Source organism: Poecile atricapillus, chromosome 1, assembly GCF_030490865.1.
Source record: "Poecile atricapillus isolate bPoeAtr1 chromosome 1, bPoeAtr1.hap1, whole genome shotgun sequence".
Classification (NCBI taxonomy): domain Eukaryota; kingdom Metazoa; phylum Chordata; class Aves; order Passeriformes; family Paridae; genus Poecile; species Poecile atricapillus.
Window position 1 is genome coordinate 85,954,053 of NC_081249.1, and position 21,103 is coordinate 85,975,155.

Below are 21,103 nucleotides of genomic sequence, written 5' to 3' on the forward strand. Positions count from 1 at the left end.
TAGAGCCCAACTTCATCAGTGTTTTATTTAGTAAAACATTGTTTTTGGTAGGGCAATGTTTTTAACAGACTGGAAGATGGAGGCATAGTACTAAAAAGTTTCTTTTATTGAGAGTGATCTAAATTACTGTATAATTGGGCTAATGTTCTAGGTAGGGTCAAAAATTAAATTATATTGGCCAGTTTTAGCAAATTGATGAATCTGTTTCAAAAGACAGCACACAGATTGATTTTCACTCAAGCTCAGGAACTCAAGCATCAAATATCTGAAAAGGCATGTTCCTAAAGGTGTAAAGAGTAAAATTTTTCCCAATTCTTCAGAAATAAGTATATGGTCTCCAATAGTAAACAAATGCAATTTTTAAAGCTACAGATCTAATTGCCTTATGGAACCTTAAATTACTTAGAACTGGATTTCCAATGTGAATTTCTGTATTTTACTAAGTATTGTGGTTTGGTTTTTTTGTTTGTTTTTTGGTTTTTTAACCCTTTGCTTGAGAAGGTTTGAGCCACCTCACTTGCAGTAATTCTTACTGAAATTGCTCTAGGAGTACTCAGTTTCCATGCAAGAAAGAGGCTGGAGGAATATAAAGTCACAGAACTAAGATCCTGGACTGATTGCTAAGTGGATGACATGTCTCATGGGTGTTGTCATTGCTACTTTTTTTTTCTACAGAAGTTTGATTGAATTTTGTTTGCCACACTGCCCAGGAGAGCTAATTTTCCTGTTTAACCACAAAATGTTAACCACAAGCTTATAGTTCCCATCCCTCTTTTGCCCTGCCATTGTGCTCATCTTCAGTCACACTTTGGAATAAGATGTGTGTTCACAGAAGTGTTGCTTCTCTGGTCTCATGATTACAGCTGATCACAGGTAATAACAAAAAAACCTTGGGAGCTGAACTCAAAGGAGAGACCCAGAAATGAAATGGTGTTAAAACCACATAGTCCTTCATCAAAACCATCGCCTTTTTGATAATCAAACTCATTGGTAAGGTTCTTTGGTAAAATGTATGCAGTTGTGGGTGTGTGTTAAGGTGTTTGATGCTTTCTGTTAAACTCCAAGATTCTGGAGATGTAAAAGCTATGCAAAAATATGTCTCATATAAAAGAAACTTCTCCTACTCCTATCTGTAGAGAGGAATGACAGAATTTGATCCAAATGTGCCTTGAAGACTTAAATAAAGAGATTTAAGCACACAGAGGCTTTGATTTGAGCCTCCAGTTCCTAATTTTGGGTGAGGAAGTGACGGTATCTACTACCTCTTAACAATGAGTTACTAGCATTATAACTTAGTTCTCCAAAATCACCGAAGTCTTTACTGAGTAGCCTTACAGAAAGCCAGAAAAATTATGAGGGAAGGAAGGAGAGGAAACTGCAGCACCGGCAACAAGTATTGTCTCACAGTTATCTTGATCTAATATAAAAATCTGCATTTCAGTTTCTGGCTCATCAAATTTCTTATTGTTGCATCAGCCTATGTGTCTTGGTAATAAGGTGTCTGGGAAAAATTGCAGTCTCTTACATTTGTGTGTGCTATACAATTCTTCTGTGCAATTTTGACTCCCTTGGCGGCAGAGAGAATGAGTAAAAAGGCTGTACCATATTCACAGCAATCAGCAGGAGCCTTATCCACTACCAGAAGACTCTGAAGTAGTGAGGCTGGTAGTACTTTTCCAGGCCTGCTTTAATTCCTTTGCATATGTTCTTAAACCAGATTTTAAAGAGTATGAATAAAATTAAACTGACATTTTATCAGGATCTGTAACCTCCAGTGTCAGACTTGTCTCTTGCCGTTTCTGTGAGCCCAGACAACAATACTGAACTTAACTTGCAGTGTGTATGGGGGAGCTAACTTTTGTATTCTTCCTGTTTGGTTTCTTTCCTCTGCTTCCATTCCTTGATCATATCTATTAAAGCATTGTTTGTTGGTTTTCCTTTTGCCTTTCTACAGAAACCTTGTCTGTCTCCTGCCTATCTTTACTTTCTCCAGCCACTCCTAAGACTGATGAGAAACAGATTGCTCATAGTTCTGTGATCCTGAAGATACTGGGCAAGCACAGATGAGCAGCAGGGAAGTAAAACATTTTGTCCTCCACCCCAGTAAGAAGCATCTTCTTTGGGGCTTGGGAGGAGGATGAAGACTCGATAGGGGAAGAAATCCATTATTTTCCTCTATCAAGCAGGTAGTTTCGGTGATGAGATACTTGGAAATATTTAAATCTGTAGATTTAATTAGAAAGGCTGAGGAGGTAAGGGTAGGGCTGGGAATGACGAAAGAAGGACTTGATTGAAGAGGAGAAAGCAAACAACTCAAGATTCCTTCAGGGCTCTCCTGCAAGACAGAAAATATGCAACAGTGTGTTCCTCTGTGTAGGCTGTCTTTAAATGGAGGCAGACGGTCACAGGCGGTGTTTGGATTCCAGGTTCAATAAAGGCACATCCTTCCGTTAGAGGAGGCAAAACAGTGGTACTTGTTAGAATTCAAAACCCATCTCTAAATGCCTCAGTGACTTGTCATCAAGTGACTCACTGCACTGTCATAGTAGGGCTTCTGGCTTTCACATCAAAGTTATACTCGCTGAAACAGTGTCCTGCCAGCTCATATTAACAGTCCCCCCTCCCAAGCTTGTTTCCAATTTACTCATGGTGAAGAGGGGATTTGGGGGTGTCAGGGCAGGAGAAGGCTGCAAGGGCAGATCAGAAATCTCACTACCTTGTAGACTTCAGAATGACAGCTTTTCATGTGTTTTGTGTGCCTCTGAAACAAGTCCTTGAGTTGCAAAAGAAAAACATTCAGAAGTGATGAGCTGTAAAAAATGGTAAGAATTTACTCATTTACTTTGTCCAACCAAAAATGTCTTTTCTTGCAAGCAAAGGCTTCTTTTGAAGTTTATTTACTACTTTAGAAAACTGCTAATGTTGAAATTCTCTCTCATCTTGATTTCCTTTATCTCCTGCAGTTTATTAGATGATTATCAGGATATTTTTTTTTCTCTTTAATTTGCATAATCAATTTTATTCTAGATGACCTTTGTGGTTTTTTTTAAGAGCCAATTCTTTCTAACACTAGGTACATCCTGCAGGAGCTCTTCCTGCCTTCTGATTCAATACTTATTCATCCTGGGACCTAGTCCAAATGCCACCAACAGTGCTTGTGTGGGCTTTTTTTGTTTGTTTCAAAAACATTTCATCACATGATGACAGATGGCAACATTAAATGTGTAAATGTGCAGTTTAGGATGTAATGGTCATGAATATGAAAAGAATCTCACCTGAGCAGCAAGTGGCTTTCTGCTTTTTACATCATACCTGCTTTAAATTTAGTGTTACAGTGTATGCTTTGTGTTTCTGATGATGTTGGTTTTTGAATCCCACCCTGTTATTTTGGCTCAGTATTGAGGAGCAGTGACTTCAACAAGGTGATCTCATCCAATGTGTGGTGTGGCTGTATTTGTTTTTTGAAGGCCTGAAATCCTGTTCCATCTGCACTTCCTGTAGCTGTAGGTAAATCATCTGAAATCCAGGATGACGAGCATGCCTGATCTCTGTGCTCTAAATCTCCTTTCTCATGAATTCATGTGCTTCCCTTCTGTGATGGGGCTCTTGTGAGCATTGTTTTCCTTTTCTCTGGGCTGTGAATGGGATGAGCAGGGAAAGGGTTCGCTATAAGGCATAACTCGTGCTAGTTTCAGCATTAAAAACCCTCTCTGAGGGCTCAAATTCCTCATGAATTAATTACAAATTTTGGAGGAGAGTGTGGTTGACTTAAGATTCTTCTTGACTAGCATATGAGAAGCTTGTGTTTTGCTTTTTTTTCTTAAAACCAGCTTGCAATCCCCTCCTCCCCCAGACTATAAAGCAAGGATGTGGCCATTGGCAGTTGTTTTCCTTTTGATGTGGTCAACTCAAAATTAACATTAAAAGTATAATTCTGAACTTGCATTTTCTTGGAGACTGAGTGCATGATGAAAGGATGGGAGGGATCTCTCTCCACCTGCTGGGAGTGTGCTCTTCGCTTGAGTTTCTTAAGAACTGAGATCGGAAGATGAAGCTTGACACAGCTGAGCTCATCGTGGCACACAGCCATCCAAAGGCAAGGGTGCTTTTCCCTTTCAGCACTTGGCTGTGAGCTGACCTGGCAGGAAACTTTGCAAAGCAGTGTGAGTGACTGTAGCCATGGTGTAGTATTAAAGATCAGGGAGCTGCCTGCAGGTCTGAGAGCTGGCAGTAAGGTCTGTAAGACATACGGTGAGATCTAGTGGCTCCTCAGAACTGACGCTCAAGTAAGTGCCTTTTTATTCTGTTATTGTGGTACCTGCTGTACACAGCTTTTTAGTTTGCTTATTTTGTTCATATTTCCCTCTGTCCCCAAGCTCTCTGAACCTCTAGCACCTGCTCAGTCAGCTCCTGCAGGACCTGCTTATGCTGCAGATCGGAAAGTCCTTAGTGCAGAATGGATTTTACAGAATCATATAATTGCTTGGGTTGGAATGACCTTAAAGATCATCTTGTTTCTCATTCCTGCTATGGACAAGGAACCTTCTACTAGAGCAGGTTACCCAAAACCCCATCCAGCCTGGTCTTCAACACTTCCAGGGATGAGGCTGTGGATACAGCTGTGAATACACCTTCTCTGGGCAACCTCTGCCAGGGCCTCACCACTCTTATTGTAAAGAATTGCTTCCTAATATCAAACCTAAATCTACCCTCTTTCAGCTTAATACCATCCCCATCAGGGTAAAAAAAATCAGGGTGGGGGGCCCTTGCCCTGTCACTCCATGCCCTTGTCAAAAGTCCCTCTCTAACCTTCTTTACCTACTGGAAGGGGCTTTAAGGTGTCCCTGGAGCCTTCTCTTCTCCAGGCTGATCTGCCCCAGCTTTCTCAGCCTTTTGATTTTAACTCTTCTCTAGCTGGTTCTCTGTGGTTAATAAATGTCTTTGTGAGAAAGACCCTGACAAAAAAACACAACTGGATCATGTATTTCTCCCCATCCTGTTCTGTTGCTCTGAATTCTGCTTTGATTCCATAACGAGGAATAATTCTTGTAAGCTCTGTCGTGCTGTAGGGACTTCCATACTTTGCCTAGTGGGTTCATTTTTTAGTGTAGCAGAGCACTTTTGGGATTTTCCCATCACCTGTCTGGATAATGCCTTGTGTCGTGTAAGTGTTATATGTATTCTTGAGAAGTCTTTCAGAATTGAAAGAATGATTATAAGCTGGGCCCAAACTTCTGGTGTTCAGTTTGAACTATATTTTTACTCCGAGACTGAATTAAGTTGCTAATGCTGCAGCCAATCTCACAAAATTAAATAATCCTACTGTTCTGCTGTTCTCCTGCTACCTTGCAGTCCTCCACTTCATAGCCAAAGTGCTATAGTGTAGGAGTTGTACAAATGTTTGATGGCTTTTTCATGGAGCGGCTGTGATTCCTTGTCACCTTCCACCTAAACACTGCTAGTAAAGGCTCACAGTGAACATAAAATGCAACTGCGCTGGAGAAGTAATATGCTTAGTTCTGTCATATAGGTGTAAAGGGCAAACAGAGAAGCAGCAGGCACAGGAGAAGTGGGCGAACACATTTCTGATACAGCATGATGCCATTTTATCTCTGAGTACCCTGCAATATGTACAGAAAGACTTCAGCAACATCTGTGCCTCAGAATTCATAGCCAAGATGAAAACAAAGCTTTCATCTGGCAGGAACAGTGAAGCAGGTATTTGGTAAGATCTGCCTGGCATGAAAGAACAAAAACTAAAAGTTGTGGAGGGTTTTTTCTTTCTTTTTTTCCCCCCTTTTCTCATCTTTCCTCCTCCTTCTTTTTCTTTTTATTTTCTTTTTTATTTTCTTTTTCTTCTCACTAACCAGGAGGCATAACTCTCTCAGTAGCCTGTGTGTTTCAGTGGGAACATTCAGGGACTGTCTTAGAAGCACTTGAGAGCCTAACCTTGAGAACAAAAGTAGTGTTTCATGTGGTTACGTACTAAAAGATGTGGGTAGGCATCTAGTGGGAATCCAGAAAGCGCGTGGGCGCTTGATTCCCTCGGAAACTGTTGGGATTTGGCACCTAAGCTGATAAAGTATTTTAAAAAACTCTTAAATATCTTTCTGAAAATTTGGTCTGATGTTGCTAATCAGTGTGAAGGGTGGGGGGATTTTTTTATTGTGATGTAATGGTGCCTTTGATCTTTGTTACTTTCTAGTAGATAAACAGAAGGAAGTTGAAGGAAAGCAACAGAAGTGACTTTGGGGTTGGAGGGATTGACGCAAGAGGAAGATAAAAGCTATATACTTGTGTAGTTTTTATAAAAGGAGTAGGAGAGCAGGACTGCTATACTGAAGGGTATAAATGCCAAGGAATGGAGGGTGTGGAAGAAGGAGACTGAGTCTCTACTCTGCAAGTGCTTGTGCAGGCAGGTAGTTTCACACACAGCCTCATCCAAAGGGAGAATTTTCCTAGAACCTTGTGAGCGTTAGAGGGATGTGCTTGTGAGGAACAGAAACACTTTGTGTGGCGGCAAGGAAAGTGCCCACTTTAGTACTTCAATCAGGGGAAACCACTAAAATTTGCAGTTGTTTGCACCTCAGACTGGTTGGCATCTATAAATGTCATCACATCACACAGAAGCTGCTGTCCATTTGTGCTGGCCTTCCCAGACAGGAGGAGCTTTAGGAAACTGCTTTAGGCCTCAATAGCCCGTGTCCCAAACTTGGATTGTTCGTGCTTAGATCACCACCCTGCCTTACAGCTGGCTGCCATGGTGACGGTTTAATCTCACTGATCTCTTGAGGTATCTGAAACTTTCACCAGGAGGGAAAAGCAGGGTGACAGCTGCTCCAGAGCACATGTTGGTGGGAGGGGGACACCAGGTAGGTGTCTGTCTTGGGACTGCTCTTCTGAGATGTTAGGACATCATTTATTATATCCACTAGGTCATAAATATTTTATGTGTGAGGATATACTCCAATAAGATTTGCTTATTTTGGGGAGTGCTTGATGTCAAAGGTGTAAAAAAGCTACCTGAAGATGATAAAACATCAGCAGAGGGTGTCGAGTCTTAACTGCTGGAGGTATTGGGGATGTTCCTGTGTCAAGTGCACTTTTTGTAGCCAATAGATTGATAAACAAATTTGACATAATTACTAAAGGAAAAAATAGACCAGATAGATAAATGTTAATAAGTCACCAGAGCTGGATGGCATTCAAGAGTCCTGAGGAGCTTGAATGTGAAATTGCAGAACTGCTGGCCAAGCTGTATAATTTATTACTACAGACGGCTGCTGTGCCAGAGGACTGGGGAGCTGCCAGTGTGATTCCCAACTATAAAAAGGGCTCTAGAGGGGATCCTGGGAACAATACAACAAAGAGTCATGCTACCAGGAATGGAAAGGATCTCTGAATATGTAGAGAAGTGTTAAGTGCTGGGAAAGTCAGTGTGGATTCTGAAAATGAAAATCCTGCTGCCCAATCCCATGAAGTTCTGTAGGGCATCAGTAAGGAAGGGTTAAAGATGTTTGGATTTTCAGAAAACTTCTGTCAGCACCTTAAGCTCCTGTAAGTTTGGAGGAAAGGCATTTTTATGGTTTGAAAGCCACATGGATAATAGGAAGTAAAAAATTGGGGACAATTTCACATTTTATGACAGAGAGGGAAACATCAGTGCAGCAGCAACCAAAAAGGTCACCATCCTCATTGGGAAAGTGATGAATGACGCCATTTAGCTTTGGTATAAATGCTCAATGCACCCATATCTTGTGGGTGATGTGCAGTTCTGGTCTCCATATCTCTTGCAGAGCACAATGGCATTGCAGAAAGGGCAAAGAAATGGGCTACCTTTCAAGAAGAAGCTAAAATAGTTGAGACTGTTCCATATGGGAAGAAGGGAAGGAACACATGTTTAAATCACAAAGTCAACAGGTAACGCTAATATCAACCATCAGCTCTCATGCTTATACAGCCAAGGATCTTGATTAACATGATGGGCTTTGATTTTAAAATAGGTGGAAGATCATACTAGTGCATTGGAGAACTGGTGACTGTAGCCTCAGAACAGGTAGAATTTGGTGACAGGCTTTCAGGCACTCACCTGTGCAGGGCAAATCCCACTTGCACTTTGCAATACTCTTGCCTTTGCAAAAATCTCTGCATGACCCTTACTTTCCCCAGGGCTCTCCTCTACAGTTTTTCATAGGAAGCAATTATCCAGGTGGCTGGCAAGTGTTCAACACTCCCTTGTGTGCACAATGAGATTTTTTTTTTTAAAATTATAAGTGACTTATTCCTTCCTCATAGAAATAATTTTTTTCTAATGCTGCTTTCAGCAGGGTGTGCATGTGAACTTTATTTTAATTAAGGGTGAGGAATCTGTTTTACATAACTATATCCCAGATTCTCATGAGAGAGTGAAAACAGCCCTGAGGGATTGATGAAAAAGCCAGTGAAATCCCTCACCAATGGGTTGCCTCACCAATGGGGAGGCCTGATTCCAATCTCTTAGGTTTTCTGTACCTGTGGGACTCGCTCCAAGCTGGTTGACAGCCAGAGGAATTGAACCAGTGGAGCAGCAGTGCCTCCACTGCCTCCTCATAGCTTTTATTCTGGACCACTAATTTGTGGTTCTGGACAGATACTGGGGTGGTTGTTGCAGCTCTGCCTGCAGTTGTTGTCCCCGTGGTGGGAACGGCCAAATGGGATGTGAATCTGCTTCCAGCCCTTTCAGCCATGTCCTGTTGCTGGCACGGACAACTTCTGCCACTGTTCCCGTTGCCAGGGTATTGTATTCCAGCACTTGGTGTAGCCATCTCTTTGGGACAGGGGTACCTGTTATGATCCAAATGTGATCCCCACCAGCCAGCTGTGCTGCTGATTTAGTAACAGTTCTAATGGGTTTGGGTCAAGATGGTTATCTGAATCTTTGAGAAAGAAAACAAATAGTGCTGGCAGTCACAAACAAATGCTGTTCACTAAAATTTGTTCTAAATAATAAGACCTGAAAGGGACAGGGAGCAGATACATAAAATGTTTCTGTACCATTAAGGAGGGAAAATCCAGGGGGTGTGTGTGGCCTTTTGTTTATTTCTTTTCCTGTTATGAGAAAAGAAGCAATAAAGGTGTTAAAACTCAGCTGTTGCTGGAACCGTAGTGGAAGTAGAGCATACAAATAAAAGACTATCTCTTTCATTGTGCACAAAGAGAAATATGAAAAATGAACCAGAAACTCTGTAAAGAGGCTAATAAAGTTTGAGTCAAACCTGGCATGTTGTTAGTACCTGCTGCTTGTTTGTGGTGACTGAAGCAAGCATCCCTTTCAGAAAGTCTCTCATACTGGAGATAGTTTTACTATCCTGTTATCAGAACCTCAGTGTGGTTGAAGAAACTGAACTGCTGACAGACTGCGCAGCTGATACTTCAGCTTGATTCCTTCTGAATCTGGTGGTAGCTGGCAATTTTTTCTGATGCCAAAAGCCTAGAGAGGTTTGGCATGATGCCACTGCATGAGGACAGTGTTGGTTTTGTTCTATTTCTGCTTCTGCCCCAAGAGCTGTCTCTAGAGAGTGTCTAGAAATTTGGCTTCTCTTATCAGAATCTTACATGAATCAAAGGAGGGTTTTGATGCTCTGTTCTTAATGTTTCATTGAAGTGGCAGTTCATGCCATTGATCTGAAAAGTGTTTAGGAGTTAAAATTGATGGGAATTAGCTGGTGATGCTGGGGCTTTGCAGCCCCAGGTGGTCATCTGCCACCAATCTCCTGGGGAAGGAGGAAACAAATGAGCAAGGAGGTGGGGCAAAGATAAGCATGTGGGAATAGATGTCCTTCAGCTGTTCAGCAGAGCAACATTAAATGAATGCACTGTAGGGAGAAAGGAATGTGATGGTCATGTCACAGCTTGGATGTGCTTTGCTTTGGGGTGAGTTCATAGGTTGGAGCATGTGCTTCAAGTGGAGGTCAACAGATTCAGCCTGGTGTGAGGTGAGGGAAGTGGGGAGCAAGGTCAATGCCAGTTGTGTTGGTCTGAGGGGATGTGCTGAGGGCTTTAGGCACTCAGAGTGCAGAAGCTGTAGAGAAATGTCTGATGGTGAAATGTTTTTCCAGAGAAAGAGGCCTGACCATTTCCTTCATCTTAACACAAGGAAATGGCTTCAAGATCTGCCAGGGAGGTTTTGATTAGATATTAGGTTTTTTTTTTTTCACAACAGGGTTGTAAATCATTGGAACAGACTGCTTAAGGAAGTGGTGGAGTCACCATCCCTGGAAGTGTTCAGAAAATGTGTAACTATGGCACTTGAGGACATGGTTTAATGGAGAATATGGTGGTGGTGCTGAGCTGGTAGTTGGGCTTGATGATTTTTTTTCAACCTTAATGACTCTATGATTCTGTGGCATGAGAATTTCATTCCTGGCATAGGTGGTTGGAACAAGAACACTATAAACTGTTCCAGGAGCAATGATCCAAATCTCTGCTTTATGCAACTTGCGCCCTATAAAGGAGTAGGGTAAAGTGTTGTAATCTCTTGGTAGTTTAAAACAAGAATAAGTCTGTGAGGCTCGTTCAGGTGGAAAGGCAGAAGAGAGTGAGCAGTGCCAATGTCTCTGATTAGGAAAGTTGCACAGAAGATGGATAAGGATGGCAGAGCACTGCCAGTTCCTCCTGCTCTGAGCTGTTTCCATTCTGAGTGTGGTACCAGCCCCAGCAGCTTCTGCCTGGCAGCCTTTTCCAGCAGCAGGTCCCTGCTCCATGCCTTGCAAAATTAGCAGGGGGTTGGAGGGTTGCAGGTGCAGAACCAGAACAAGACAGAAGCCTGGAAAATGTGTTTCTTCTCTGCTGTAAATCTGTGTGACCTTTCTCAAATCACTCTAGCTATGTCCTCAGTTTACAGAAGGGTAGTGGAGTTACTGTGAACTTTCAGGTATTCTGAAACATCAGAAGTTGTTTCACTCACAATAGTAATATTTTATCACTGCATAGTGTTTTATGTGTGAATGGTTTTCTGTGCAGTGCTTAAAATTTAGAAAAAAGTCCTGAAATTTTATGAGCTTCTTCTATAGGCAGAGCTGGCCAAGAGGGCGGGGGAAGGAGGAGTTGCCTGCTTTTCTGGAGAAACTCTTGTGCATTTTCTCTTCCAAAATAATTTCAGGCTATTTATTTATATCAAACCTTCATTAATTCATTGTGCAGTGAAACAGCAGATAGAGGGTTCTTCTGGAAAGCTGTACAGATTAGAAGATGCTTCAATACATAAGCCATTAGCAAGGAAATAAGAACACCATACGGAATAATATGAAGTGTGATGATTTCTGGGTCTGCTACACAGCTGCAAAGCAATGGGTGAAGTCAGATTTTGCCCACACAGTTCTCCTAAGCCTCAGTGCTTTGAGTTTTACTTTGCTTGCTTTGGCTTCTGAGCCAGCCGGTGTCTGGAGCTGAGGCACTCTGGTACTTTGCTTAGTGTCCCCAAAAGACCTGCAAACTTAGCCAAGCTTTCGGGCTTGAAAGAGATGAGCTGTGTAGCTTGAATTGCAACTGGGTGTCTCTAGTTCTGGGAGGCTGTAATGACTGTGACCTTTTGAAATCTTGTTCAAACTGTTTTTGTTGCACTCAGACAGGAATGTTATGTTCTTTGTTCCGTCTCCTAAAAGGCAAACTTTCCTCTATAGGCTGCTTGTGGCTTTTAGAGTTTGATATATATGGGTCAGGGGAGGAAGCAGGCATAGACTTTTGGATGTTTTCAATCTGCTGAAAAAGTCTTTCTGAGTGCATGACGTGAGTTTTAAGATCCCAGCTGAATTTTTGCAAATAAACTTGGTCTTGATTAGGAAAAGAAATAAGCCCCCAAATGTGGATTGCTTCTAATTTGTGTGCACACAAGCCAGTGGCCTGACTCTTCTCTGAGGCAGACCTGTGTGGTAAAGGGTTACATCTCTAATTCTGAACCCCTTCTCCTGGAAAGAAGCATGCAACATCTCAGCTACCATTACTGAAATATAACTGTTTTTAAAGCAGAATAAAAATATGCTTTCAGCAGTTAAAATTGAGATAAAAGTTTGCATTGCCTCTTGGAAGGGTTCTTCTTGATGCCTGTACACTTTTAGGTACGTGTCTTCACAGAACCACAGTCTAGCTGAGGTGAGAAGGGAACTGCAGAGGTCATCTGGCCCAACCTGCTGTTATCAAGCAAGGCCACCCTCAGCCAGTTACCCAGGACTATGCCCAGACAGCATCTGAGTATCTCCAAGGATGGAGACTCCACCACCTTTCTGGCCAGCCTGTGTTAGTGCTTGGTCACTGAAAAAGTGAAAAAGTGTTTCCTGATGTTCAGAGGGGCCCTCTGCCTTTCAGTTTGTTCCTGTGGCCTCCAGCCCTGGCACTGGGCATCACTGACAAGAGCCTGGTTCTGTCTGCTTTGCATCCTCTCTGCAGGTATTTATTGACGAGATCCCCCTGAGCCTGCTCTTCTCTTGGCTGAACACTCCCAGCTCTGTCAACCTTTCATCATTGAAGAGATGCTCCCCTCAGCATCTCTGTGGCCCTTTGCTGGACTCTCTCTTGTACAGGAAAGCCCAGAACTGGACCCAGCACTCCAGGTGTGCCTTCACCAGTGCTGAGGAGAGGGGAAGGATCATCTGCCTCAAACCTGCTGGCAATACTTGGACTAATGCAGCCCAGGATACCATTTGCCCTATTGGCTGCAAGGACCCATTGCTAGCTCATGCTCAGCTTGGTGACAACCAGGATCCCCAGGTCTTTTTCTGCCTGAGTGTTTTTCATCTGGGTGACCCTCAGCACGTGTAGATGCCTGTGGTTGTTCCTCCCTGAGTGCAGAACTTTGTGTTTCTCCTAGTTGAACTTCATGAGGTTCCTGTGGGCCCACCTGTGGTTCCCTGGGTCTTCTGGAACATCAGGATTGACATTTTCTTTCCACCAGTCTGTGGGCCCTTCTGCCAGTTGCCATGATTGATCAAAAATTACTGAGCTTGGCCTCACAATGGCATCCTCCAGCTCCCTTCGCATTCCTGGATCCATCCTGTTAGGGCCTGCTTACTTATTTTGAGTCTCTATCTGTAGATATGAACAAAAACTTCTAGAGAAGGGCTAAGGCTTGGGAATCAAGCTGCTCTTTGGTCCTCCTTTCTTCTCTCCCTTTCTCCATTGCTGGCTGATTTCAGCCCTCAGCTACTGCTAGAAGCTCTTTGCTTGCATGACAAGGCTATTATGGGTTCAGCTTTAGGTTTAAAGCCTGCAGATAATGTGGATTTAAAGCCAGGACACCTATTTTGTAAAGGGCTGCTTCTGAGATGGTGTGTCATGTACGTACACAATTTGGTGTGTGTCTCCTGGGCAGTGTTTGCTGTTTATTCCCAGCTGAGGGAAGGAGTCTGCCACAAGGACTGGCTGTGCAACTTCAGCTCAAACTGCCTTAACTCACAGTATTTACTTTGGAAATTACAGTTTCAATTGCTGCTGATAACCCAGCTGATTGTTGTGTTTTACATTTAGCACAGTTTTTTTAGTTCTTTCCTTAATTACTTATGTAAATAATTTTAGAAGACTTAGCATTAATTTTGGAGAAGCTGGTGTATGGGGCTGTGAGGCTAGCAGCAGGTGCTGTAAGTAATCACTCTTCTAAATTAAGCAACACTTTGTGAGGCAGTAGGTTAATTTCTGGGTAAGCAGCCTGCATACAGATTCTTGGAATCAGCTGGATCTTGACCCGGCAAATGACTCAAGGGTTTGTGTAGGTTTAATTGCTTGAGTTATCTCACTGAAGCCTTTCATTTTTAGAGGAAACTGGGGCTGTGCTAGAATATCTGTTAAAACTGTGTTATGTTGAAATCTTTGTCACCTGGCTTTGTGCTTGTCTTTGTAGCTCAGTCTTCACTGTCATTGCAAGTGTATTTGGAGCATGGGCAGTGTCATGGCTTAATCAGGTTAAGCTGCCTTGGAGCCAGGGTATCTATCATAGAATGGTTTGGGTGGGAAGGGACCTCATAGATCATCTCATTCCAACCCCCTGCCATGGTTAGGGAAACCTTTCACTACACCAGGATGTTCAAAGCCTCATCCAACCTGAACACTCCCAAGGATGGGGTATCCACAGCCTCTCTGGGCAACCTGTGCCAGTGCCTCACCACTCTCACAGTAGAGAATTTCTTCCTAATATCAAATCTAAACCTGCCTTCTGTCAGTTTGAAGCCTTTTCCTCTTATCACTTGCTGCATGCCCTTGTAAGCAGTTCCCCTCCAGATTTCTTGTAGACAGCATTTGGGTACTGAAAGACCACAGTGTTCATGAGTGGCTTGTGCTTATGCTGAAGTCTGTGCTGCTGTGGGTTTCTCTCAGTACAAGAGCAAGCAAAGTAGTGCATGAGAGCTTTGTGCTGTACCTTTCTCTACCTTTGTGCCTGAGAGTGGATTTCTACAAAAATATTTTCTCTAATACTGCTAATGGAGCTCTCATGGGTCTGTAAGCAGTAACTGTTGACCAGATTGTCACCAGCTCAAGTGCTGCTTGTCACTTTTGCATTGTCACAGCTCTGGCCAGCATTGTTCTTGCTCAGGGCTTGGAGATTTCCTGCAGAAACGTGACCCACTCTGTAAAACCACTCTTGAATCTGTGAGGCTGATGGGGCCAGTGGTGTTTGTGACTTGAAAAATGAAATTATTTTTCTTAGTCTCTGCAGAGCTCTGAGGAAACTGGTAAAATCTTAATTTATTTTACTACACAGAGTATAATTTTGGAGCACTTTGTCTAACTTGTGGAGTAGGAAGGTGCAGTGTTTACAAGCTCAAGCTCTCTTTAAAATCTATTTTCCTGTGTGAAGATTATGCCAAAAAGTAATGTGAAAGGTGGAATTTCAACTTACATGGAATCCCATGTAAAGTGGAATAGAGCAGGAAAAATGCCCTTCTCCAAGGATTCAAGAAAGAAGAGAACTTCAGAGAGGTGGTGAGAAAAAAATGGAAATTTTTTTTGCCTCTATATGACTGTAAGCTGGGACTTGCTTCATCTCTGGATTAGAGTTGGTGCTTCCTGTGTCTTTGGATGTTCAACCTAATATCAAACTAGTGCTTGAAATCATATACCTGCTAAAAAGGTTTGAAGCCACTTGCTGCACTCTTTAACTTGATTTTTTTTTTTTTGTGTGGTCAATCATCTTCAGACTAAAACACTCTAAGGATTAAAAGTCAGTGTTGGGATACAGCCCCTTCATGTTTAAAAATTAATAATCCAAATGACAGACTTCTGCAGGTAGAGGTCACTTCTTGTGAAGTGTTACAGAATGACACGACTTTTGTAATTTTTTTTAGAGTTCTGTAATCTCTTCTCACTTTTCAGGTTAAAACTTTACTCACTTCTTTGCTCTAAAATGTTGAAGAGGAACAGCTCACATGTGCAGAGTCTAACAAACAGTACTGTACTTCTCCATAATGGAAACTAGATGTACGAGCAACCTGGTTTTTTGATAGCTCAGCTTTGCTTGAAAACCTGAATTCTCATGTAGCTCTGAAGGCAAACAGACCTCTTTAGGTGGCATTCTGGTTCTGTGGGAATTGGGACTGAAATATTTTTAAAAAGAAATGGTGATGAGGAAGTCATACACACAGACTCTCCACTCTTTAAGGCTCTTCTGACAGTGGATGCCTTGTGGGTTTAACAGATGATCCAAATGCATATTGATGCATTCAGCTGATCTCAGGGAATTCTCTGGAATGCTGTGAGAAGTCTGTAAGCTTAGAAATGGAGAGGTGCAATGGGCAAGAGCTGGGTGGACAATGAGCTGGTGATGGGAGCATAGAAACATGCTGATCTTGGACAGCCTTTTCAAAAGGGGTCAGAATTTGAGCTCTCTTAAATTCTGTGGGGTAGAAGGCAAGGAAATATTTTTTTCCCAGATGAGTTAGCTCTTTGTGGGCCACAGGAATTGAAAGAGGTAGGTAAAGAAGTGACCAGATGCTCAACAGGCTTTCTGAATGGACTTCTCAAGAAAAAGCAGAGGACCAAAATTCTCTGCTCCAAATTTGTAGATTTTGATGGGTAGTTTAAATAGGTAATTTAAGAACATTGCTTTGCACCTTTCTCAGTGACTGCCCTAAACTCAGTCTATCCAAATATTTTTTTGAGGTGGCATGAAGAATTTGTAATGCTTTCTGTTATCAAAAGCAGAACTTGAAAGAATCCTGCACCATACCAAAGATATGAGTGCTGTGCTAGGGAATTTGGACATTAATAAAACCAACCTATTACTCTACCACTCTCTCCTGTGAAATTAAACGTGTCAAGCAAATTGCTGAAACAGTAGATGGAAACTTGGCAATTACGTTTGTGTGGCAATTTGATTCTGTTCTCCTAAAATACCTCTGGAGAGCATCCAACTGCAGCTCTGCTCTGATCCCAAGACTACCCTGTGGATGCCCTGAACTCAGACATGTAAGCAGCAAGGTCTGGAGGCCTGATCTGTGTAGTTGCTAGAAAGCTTCAAAATCTGGTTTGCTCTCAGAGGGCTTTCCATTTGGGAAAGGAACTGATACCATTCCAATTTTAACTCTGGAAGAGGAAGGGAAAATATAAAAGCTTCAGAGAAGCTAGTTTTTGTCTAGACTGTGGAGCCAGCTGGGTGTCTTGTTCTGTCTTGTCAGGCTGCCTTCTTGTTTGGGGCTGTGTCTGAGTGCTTGACAAGTGCACTAGCTCTTGTGACAATAAACCCGCTTTTGGTGTGGCAAATGAACCCTGGTCTCCCACGACCATTGCCTGCCACAGTTGTTTCAGCAGTGCTTTACTGACCCATAAAAACGCACAGTCTTCTCTCCTTGTCCTTTCACAGTCATAATTTGAAAAGCTTTCCTCTGTTTTTGCCTTAAAAACTACTTTTGAAGTGAAAGGTCCCTTTTGTTTCCCTTTTTTACTATAAAGTGTGCATGATAATTACAGGACAATTGCTGTGTTAGCTGAGATACTGCAGTGTTTCTGCAGGACAAAACCTTGCTCCAAGCAGGAGCTGTTCAGCTTCTCTCACTCAAGCCCCAGGGGCCAGTGATGAGGAATTTCCTCAGTTTTGTGCTCAGCAGTGACAGTGGTATCTGCTTGGATACAATTTATTGCACTGTAAGTAATAGTTTAATGGCCTTGAATGTGATAAATGCTGTTTCGTGCTGATGCGTGGTTTTCAATAGTGTGTCAGAGAATTACTTACGCCTTTTAATCTGCATCATTCAAGAAGGTAATATTTTAAAAATGTGATTATGATATCAAGGGTTTGTGAAGTGAAGGGCAGCGAGGCTTTTGCTGCTCCTAAGACTTCCTGTCTAGAGAATGTAAGTCATAAGTATGACAGCTATGGGGTTTTGGGTTTTTTTGCTATTTGGTTTGAGTTTTTTTTTTTTTTTCTTTGAGTCAGACTTCTTTCCTTTTCCTGCATTTGGATGCTCTTAAAAATGACTAGTTTCAGGGAAAAATGCAAGCATCCTGAACACCCTCTGGAAGTCTTCTGTCATTTGATAACTAATTGCTGCTTTTAGAGTGGAACCTGTCTTGTTTCTTCAGCAGTGTGTCTACTTAGCTGTGCTCTGGATCCAAAATGAGTCATGTTTCAGTCTCTGAAAGCCCCATTGTCCTTGACTGTCTTTTAAACTCTTCTTTTATCATTTGTTTGGGTTATTTTCTGTTGGTTGCTGTCAGGGAGATACTGTGATAGCTCAGGAGGCTGCTCATCTTACCTATTGTATTTCAGTTGGTGCATCTGTTATGGCCTGACTTGCACCAACATTGCGTGTTGACCCTGTCTTGTGGGTCCCTGCTGCCTCCAGGGATCCAAATGAAGGATCTTTTTAAAAATTAGATGCTACAGACCCTATGCTGTTGCCTGTAAAACCAGGAGCTTCAGTTTGGGCAAGACCCAGGCCCCCCCATTCAGAGCAGCGATACTGTACAAAGCCTTTGGCCCCTGGAATACCTGTGTTCCTTGTTGCTCAGGTCCCCACAGGATCAAGGCCAGATTGCGTTGAACAGGGCTCACAGACATGTTTCCCTCAGGAGAAACACTCAGCTCTGGCACATACTTACCTGCTCAATATTTGCATAGTTAAGAGTGGGACAAGGATGGGAAAGTTCATCAGCCAGCAGTAAACTGGTTTCCTGAGCATCAATACCATTAGATTTGGGTTCAAAGGCACTGAGTGGGCAGAAACAGGCCTCTCAGACCTTGGTGCCTCCTGGCTGTAAGCCCACCCACCTTGTCCCAGGTCGTGTTGGGGGTGGCAGTAACTATTTTAAGGCAGTTCTGGAGGTATTGGGTGGGAAAAGATGGGGATTTGGGTTTTGGAAAAATGTTCTAGAAAAGCATCTGAAGGTGGGGGTATTATTGCACAAGTTAAATGATATCCTGGATGCAACTGCTTTGTGGTTTGGGGTTGGTGTTTTCTTCCTCCTCTAAAAGTGTGGTTTGTTTGGCATCGAGTAGCTATCAGAGAGGTGTTTCTAGCCACTGTGCTTTTACAATCAGTATGCTAAGCCCCCTTGGAGTTCTGAGAATATGTGCATATGCAAACTGGTGTTGGTTGAATTCAATTGTTACAAAACACACCCTTGGAAACCTCATCTGGGATGGTGTTGGCATGTCCCTCACATTTTGCCAGTTTTCAGAAGCTGTCAGGTAGTACTGTGTGGGAGGTGTTACAGGGATAAATCCTGAAATCCTAATTTGGGCTAAACTCCCACTGTTTTCAGTGGGTGGCTTGCTGGCATTAAGGCCGAGTACCCCTCAGCTATTACAGATGACCTTTCTGTCCTTTAAAAGTCAAGGGGATTGAGATTTGATGCCTTTGTCTTGTACTAGAGATCAAGCTGCAGGATTGCAGCCCTTAAAGTTTGTACATGTGCTGAGATTTGTGAACAAGAAGTTGGTTAACCAAAAACATTTCCAGTAACTGTTCTTTAGATTCTCAGTAGTGCTGGTTAAATGCCAGAGATCTGGAAACAGAAATTAGCTGTTGATTTAGAGCAGTGCATGAAGAAGACATTCTATTCATTCTGTAGGGGAAACACTGATGTTCTGAAAACTCTACTTTCTGTAAATAATTTTTTTTTTCAAAATATATAACCCCATGTATTTTAAACTGAAAACTTTAAATTCGTTCAAAACACCAGAACAAATTTATTGAAATTCTGTTAGCTCAGATAACTGATTTTTATTCTTTTTAGGGAATGTTTCTATGAAATGCCTGCAGTTTTTGTCAGTATATTGCTTTCCAGCAAAATTGAATTAAATGTATTTTAGAAGTCAATAGTGTGCAAGTAGGTACCTGAAATTCCTGACTATCACCAAGTAACTGAGATCATATGTTGTTCTGGCTTTGCCTCTGTACAAGAAAGAGGGAAGACATTGTGTTTGTGTTGGCAACACTTAAAATCAAGTAGTATCTCAACATTAAGAAAAGAAAAAGGCCCAAATCTCTTCAGAAAATGTTTCTGTGCAAAACTTGTCTGGCAGAAGGTCTTCCCAGCTGAAGAGCTTCTTTCCTGGCAGCTCAGTGAAGCATCACCATTAAAGTCTGACTGAACCCAACTTGGTGTCAGCCACAAGTGTAATGCAAGGGCACCCCAAGAACTTGCTCAGTTGAAGCTGAGGCTCTGAAGCCCACACTGTGTTGTTTTGCTTGCCCATTTCCCCTTAGGTGGTCACTGCCTATTCATATTTCAAGCTCAGGAGGGGTCTTCTACCCCATCCCTGGGACTCTAAGGGGGAAGAAGGGTTTTCAAATCCTTCCATGCCCCCCTTTACCTCTGAGTTCCCCATCAGGATTGCTACATAGCTCTTTTTTTCTTTTCCTTTTAATTTTTTTTTCTTCCTGAGGATTATTCTTGTGCAAACTGAAGTTGCAGAAGCACCTGGAAGGGATTCTTCTCATTCTCTCTAACTACCTGAATTGCTTTTCCTTTAAAGAGGTGATTGGCTGATAGGAGGAGCACTTTGGCTTTCTCCCCATCTTGTACCTCCAAGATTACAAATGAGGTCTCTGAGAACTGGGGCAAGAGCTGGCATCTCCTAAGTGCTGGGACTGTACTCCACACACTAAAATTCATGAGGGTGTTATGGTACTGATCTCAACACTTGTACAGATTTTTCTGCTCAAGGTTGTCACAACCACTTTTGTCTTCATCACTAAACTGGGGGCTTGGATACTGAGGAGTAAAAATATGCTTCAGACAAGTAGTTTGAATGATGTTGTGTATCTCTCTCCTTTAAAGCCTCGGTTTGTGTGGCTTGTAATTGCAGAATTGCAGGTTGGCAGGAACCTCTGTATGGATGGTATAGTCCAATTCCCCACCTAATGTGGTGGCAGCTGAAACAGTCTGCTCAGTGGCATGTCCAGTGGGGTTTTGAGCATGCCCAAGGATGGAAATTCCCATTATTTTCCTAAGCAATCTGTGGTTTTCTGGGTTCTGTGGTTTAGTGTCTGTCTCCCCACATCCCCACCCAGAAAAAAGCTGTGTTTTTGTTGTGGGGTTTGTTCTTACATTTAAATGGAATTTCCTGTATTTCAGTTTGTGCCCATTGACTCCTTGTCCTGTTGCTGGATACCATCAAGAGGAGCCTGGTTCCATCTTTACACCTTCATCAGGTATTTATGCACATTGATAAGACCCCTCTGAACTTTTTCTTCTGCAGGCTGAAGAAAAGGCCAGCTCCTTCAACCTCTCCTTATATGCCAGATACTCTAGTCCCTTAAATATCTTTGTGGACCTTTGCTAGACTCTCAGCAGTATGTCCATGTCTCTATTCCCCATATTTCTATGGGGAAGGAAGCACTTGTCCCAGCACTCCAGATTTGTCTCACCAGCCTTGAGCAGAGGGGAAGGATCTTTTCCCTTGACCTGCTGGAAGCTGTTTTTCCCAATGGAGTCCACATGCTGTTGACCTTATTTGCTACAAAGGTGGTTTAGAGGCTCATGGTCCACCAGGAATCTCGGTCTTGCTCTGCTTTTTCTGCTTCCTTTCTGCCTGTTGGCTCCTGAGCAACAGGGCTTTGCATTTTCCATTGTTGAAGTGCAAAAGTTGGTGTTGGCCCATTTCTGCAGCCTGTCCACATCCCTCTGAGTGGCA

The 21,103-nt window shown here is 42.6% G+C and overlaps 1 protein-coding gene across 10 annotated transcripts in view; it reads left to right on the forward strand.

Moving 5' to 3' along the window:
- Positions 1-21,103, forward strand: part of PAK1 (p21 (RAC1) activated kinase 1) — a 75,134-nt gene that overhangs the window by 6,556 nt on the left and 47,475 nt on the right. For 5 of the 10 annotated variants that reach the window (XM_058859442.1, XM_058859414.1, XM_058859406.1 and 2 more), the window contains exon 2: positions 20,545-20,621. The exons of 3 other annotated variants lie outside the window; for them this stretch is intronic. The gene's annotated coding sequence lies outside the window, so the exon portion shown is untranslated. Of the gene's footprint in view, positions 1-7,796; positions 7,921-20,544; positions 20,622-21,103 lie in introns of all 10 variants that reach the window. 2 more of the 10 variants (XM_058859422.1, XM_058859480.1) reach the window with 2 other exon arrangements.